Here is a 6000-nt window from a genome sequence, read left to right as displayed (position 1 = left end):
ATATATATATATATATATATATATATATATATATATATCTGGATATTTAACATCTCAAAATTTTATGATACAGTTCTAAGCTCAAAATGTACAAAAATGTGTAAATATATGCACATCTATTAGAATAAAATACGTTTTGAAATGTGTACTCTGAAATTTGTGATAAAATATGCATTTAAATACAGATTTATATGGGATGAAAAGCAATTTGACATGGACTGAAATAGACTGATCCATCCCTTCTCTCTCTCTCTCTCTCTCTCTCTCTCTCTCTCTCTCTCTCTCATTCTCTCTCTCTCTGTGTGTGTGTGTGTGTATCACCCCTCACAAATGCACACCACTGAATACACATGCAAAAACTGGCTTCCACAGTACTGATAATACAGTGGTACCTTGGGTTACAGACGCTTCAGGTTACAGACGCTTCAGGTTACAGATGCTTCAGGTTACAGACTCTGCTAACCAGAAATAGTACCTCGGGTTAAGAACTTTGCTTCAGGATGAGAACAGAAATCATGCGGCAGTGGGAGGCCCCATTAGCTAAAGTGGTGCTTCAGGTTAAGAACAGTTTCAGGTTAAGAACGGACCTCCAGAACGAATTAAGTTCTTAACCCGAGGTACCACTGTATTGAACAAAAATGCACAGGGTTGGAGCTGGGTGGAATTTAAATTAAAAGCCAGATTTTTCTCTGTTGAAACCTGCTGCTTTAGACTGGAAGGGCAGAGCAAATTTCCTCCGAGGCATTACCTACATGCCTGAATGAAACTGCTCAGGTCAGATACACAATGAAGATTGTAATGATCAAATGGATAACAAATATTTCAACTTGCTTTCAACTTCCTATGCATTCTCTTCATTAGCTGGGTTAGCTAGGCGGGTGAAGAATGAGCCCTGGCTGGGAAGCAATTACAGTGGAATTGAGGTCAATGATGACCAGTAAAAGGATCATTTGTTGAGAAAGAATCATGCAAATTGGATGAAGGGGAGGGGGAACCATGACGGCCAAAAAGCTTGCTACAATTGAAATTCTGTCTCCGTAAGTCTTGCCCTCCATTTGATGCTACCTTGTACCAGCACCTGGAGATTCCACTCCAGAAGGCTGTGTCATCAACCAGTACAAATGGATGTGTGTGGATGTTTGCCTTCTCTTTATTGTTCCCTAAGCTCTGCCAGCCTCGGGAATTATGACTGAGGCTGGGACAAGGAAATTGAAGAAGAGGAATATGGTTTGATTTGTTATATACACACATTATAGGCGCAATGCATTTGTGACCCCTAAAAAACAATCTTCACTTCTCTTTCTTCTGACTCTGTTTCCATATTAAATCGATTGAGTTCCATGTTCTTGTCAAAGATCTTTCCTTCGAAGAGTATTATTTCAAATAGCTCACATAGAAGTGGGGGGGGGGACGGGAGGCAATCAGGATGAAAATAAGATTCCCCCTCCCCTTAGTGTTGATTTGGCTCCTTTTTAAATTAGAAAAGGGTCCCAATAGAGGCAGAAGGAATATGTTTGTTTAATTGAGGCGGCATGCTCAGAATGTTGAAGTCGGGGAAAACTCTGCAGACATCCAGCTATTAAAAAGATTTCTGATTAAGAAGCTAGCAAAAACATTTAGTGGAAACAAGGATTTATGCTTAGGATTTGCCTTTGAAGGAGCCATCTCTGTTCCATGATGCCCTTTCGATACCTTATATATCACCCTTCCAACAAGGAGTTCATGGTGGTGAAGAAGCCCCACCTCCATTTTGACCCTCACAGCAACCCCATGAGTAGGCTACTATGTTTTTGTCAGGGACGTGGGTGCCGTTGTGGTATAAACCACTGAGCTTCTTGGGCTTGCTGATCAGAAGGTTGGCAGTTCAAATCCGCATTTTGGAGTGAACTTCCATTGCTCTGTCCCAGTTCCTGCCAACCTAGCAGTTTGAAAGCATGCCAGTGCGAGTAGATAAATAGGTACCACTGCAGCAGGAAGGTAAACGGCATTTCCATGTGCTCTGGTTTCCGTCATGGTGTTCCATTGCACCAGAAGTGGTTTAGTCATGCTGGCCACATGACCCAGAAAGCTATCTGTGGACAAACGCCGGCTCTCTTGGCCTGAAAGTGAGATGAGCGCCACATCCCCATAGTCACCTTTGACTGGACTTAACCGTCCAGGGGTCCTTTACCTTTACCTTTTATTATATTTCTGCTTCACAGAGGACAGCCATCGAATTGAAGGGCTACCAGACAACGGCTATCAGAATAGAGCCCTCTATTTGAAGAACTGTTGACTGCAAGTCCACTTTAAAGATAAAGAACCATAACCAGAGAGTCGGGGGTGGGGGCTTGAAGTTTACACCTGGACAGCAGAAGGAGACCCTCTCAGTCATATTTATTTCAACTATGTATATACTGCTCAACACTGTAGCCTCTTAATGATATGCAAAAAGTTTACAAAATGTAAGTTTTCTGGCTAATGTGTGATATGTTTTATTCTTTGTTCAGTTACAATAATTATTTCTAAATCTTCATTATCCATATCTATATATCTCTATCTCTATTTGTATGTATAATCTTTTATTCTATTTTCTGGAGATGCAGCCCTCCCTCCCTAACTCCCTTTATTTATTTATTTAAATATATTTATACCCCACGTTTCTCCTATTAGGATTCAAGATGGCTTAAAACATTTTAAAAACAACATTATAAATTACAAAGACATAAAAAACAAACCAGTCAAAAGCAATAATTACAATGCATAAAATCAGCAAATGCAAACTTTTTGGCCTGCCAGTAACCCAGTGAACTCCATTGTCTGCACCTTAATTGTATAAGGCTTGTCTGAATAAGAAGGTCTTACACTCCATAAGCCTCCGGTGGCCTCCTTCCAAAGAAAGCTAAATCCAGGTAAGTGCTGTGCCCTGAAACTTCTCACAGCTTGCAGAAGTGGGGCAAGTGTAACTGTGACAGAAGCCAAAGCCTCACTTCTCTAAGATTAATCTAAGATGGCATTACGAAACACATGGGATCAATTCTAATGAAAGGTGCCTCTTAAAGTACCATCTAGTCCACATTTTGAGATCGGCTGAAGAGGCCCAGTTAGCAATTCCATCATTAACAGATGTCTGTTTGACTGGCATACGTACATAAAAATGCATATAGTAGTTAAAAACCCCCACACTCGCATAAATGTATTCTTTCAGGGGAAATTGATTTGCAAATACAGTGGTTCCTTGGTTTTTGAACGTAATCTGTTCCAGAAGATGGTCCAAGTTCTGAAACGTTAGAAAACTGAAAACTCAATATGGAAAACTCAGAATGGAAGCTGCATGGCATGTTCAATTTCCGAGGCATGTTCGAAACTGAAGCATTTATTTCCGGGTTTATGGCATTTGAAAATTGAAATGTTCATCAACAGAGATGTTTGAAAACCGAGATGCCACTGTATGTGTATATTAGGTGAGACCACTATCTTCCAATGGAGCCCATTCCGCTGTCAAAAAGCTGTTACCATCAGAAAGTTCTTGCTGGTGTTCAGTTGGAATCTTATTGTAATTTGAAACCATTGGTGCAGCTCCTAGCCTCTGGAGCAGTAGAACAGCGTGTTTCATCTACCATCTTTAGTTACTTGAAGATGGCTATCATATCCCTTTTCCGTCTCCTCTTACCCAACTCCCTCAAGCATTCCTCATAAGGCTTGGTTCCCCTCCTCTGCACACATTCCAAAAAGAAAAGAAAAGAAAAAACACCTAAAGCTATTCTTGGCTGCATTAACAGAAGTATAGTGGCCAGATCAAGAGAAGTAATAGTACCACTCCATTCTGTCTTGGTCAGACCACACATGGAGTACTGTGTAATTTCCAGGCTTACTGTATGCTTAATAACTATACATTTAATAACATTTTACAGCCATTTACCTGGAACAAACATTAAGCAAACTGCTTTGCAATTTCCTGAATCCCTCCTAGATCCATTTCCCACCCCCTACAAAATCCACCTTTCTTTTCCTTTTTGCTTTCAAAAGAGCAACCTAGTTCTAAACACCCAGGATTCAATTTAGAGCAAACAATGAAATCACAGCGAAAGCCAACAAAAGTTAGGCATTAGTGACCTGTTTTCCAGCTCTGTGTTCAATAATTAATAGAATGAAAATGCCGTGGTTTTGACTTACAGTAAACCATTGCTCCTTAGCCAAGGGCTAAACTCTCGTACAATGATCTTGTTTCAGTTGTGGATAAGGATTATATCTACGCTTGGCTAGCTGTGGATGGCAATGCTCTCATATTACACTGAAAGCAACACAATGTGGATGCAGACACCTGCATTTGAATACCTGGCAAGAGGCAATGTAAGTCAATGGCAGAGTGCATGCTTTGAATGCACAAGGTCCAAGGTTCAATCCCTGATATCCCCAGGTTTTTTATGGTTGCTGTTGATGGAGTTAGCTTCTGAGACTGTAGAGGTAGCATAGTCAATGTGCTGCCTTCCAGATGTTGCTGGCATAGAATGTTCATCTTTCCTGACCTCTGGCCAAGCTGGCTGGAACTGATGGAAATTGAAGCCCAACATCTGGAAGGCAGCATATTGGCTCTCCCATCCCTGGAGAGATGCTGTTGGCTAAAGTAGGCAAAACTAGCTAGATGGACAAATAGCCTGGCATGGAATAAGGGAGGTTCCTGTATTTGTTCAGACATTCTTCCAGTTTTTTGCTCCTGATACATTAAATGTTACAATGGAGAGACCTTCTAATCTTTAATGGAGAGAATCAATTTACTTTCAAGATTGTGCACTAAGTACTGCAAAATGAATATATTTTATCCAACGCTGAGCTGATAATTTCTTAGTCAGCAATACTTTTATTTCTGTTTGTTCAGTCACTATAAGTATTACATGTCAATAATTCTGAATTTTTTTTTCTTTCAGAAGCCAGAAACCAAAAATGCAAGAAGAAAAAAGCACCCTTTTTGCTGACAGTTGTGATATCACAGTGAACCATACCTTAAGTGATTTTTTTATTTTTTTATTTCTTAAACTTTTATACCACCCTTCATCTGAAGATCACAACATAAAATCAGAACACAAAATATATAATAAAACAAAAACAAGCCAATAAACCCTCCTCTTGCAAAGACATTTAAAAGTCCATAGAATGTTAATCAGCCAAAGGCCTGATCATAGAGAAACATTTTCACCTGGTGCCTAAAGATATGCAATGAAGGTGCCAGGTGAGCTTCCTTGGGGAGAGCATTCAACAAATGGAGCTACCACAGAAAAGGCCTGTTCTTGTGTTGCCACCCTCCAGAACTCTGATGTAGAAGGTACATGGAAAAAAAACCTCAGATGATAGCTGCAGGGTCTGGGTCGGTTCATATGGGGAGAGGTGGTCCTTGAGGTGTTGCAGTCCTAAGACATTTAAGGCTTTATAGGTCAAAACCAGCACTCTGAATTGAGCCCAGAAGTAAATTGGCAGCCAGTGCAGTTGGGCCAGGACCACTGTACAGTGGTACCTCGGGTTACATACGCTTCAGGTTACATACGCTTCAGGTTACACACTCTGCTAACCCAGAAATAGTGCTTCAGGTTAAGAACTTTGCTTCAGGATAAGAACAGAAATGAGGCTATGGCGGCACAGCGGCAGCAGGAGGCCCCATTACCTAAAGTGGTGCTTCAGGTTAAGAACAGTTTCAGGTTAAGAACGGACCTCTGGAATGAATTAAGTACTTAACCCGAGGTACCACTGTAATATGCTCAAGCCGCCTTGCGGCAGTGAGCAGCCTGGCCGCTGAATTCTGCACTGGCTGTTTTTTCCAACACTTGCTAAGCTTGATAGTTTTATGGGGATCTTGGGAACATGCCTGATCTGGATTTTATTAAAGCTCTTATTGGATTTTAATAGTCAATTTTAATATGTTCCATTGCATTTGCTTCAGGGCGTGTATGCCATAGCTCCTTGCAACTGGTGATAGCCATTTCCCCCTGCAGTACCTTTCAGAGTTTTTCTAAACAATGCTATGCT

Source organism: Podarcis vaucheri (assembly GCF_965113315.1).
Source record: "Podarcis vaucheri genome assembly, chromosome: 3".
Taxonomy (NCBI): Eukaryota; Metazoa; Chordata; class Lepidosauria; order Squamata; family Lacertidae; genus Podarcis; species Podarcis vaucheri.
The sequence above is the reverse complement of the archived record's forward strand: the minus strand, read 5'-3'. Positions refer to the sequence as shown.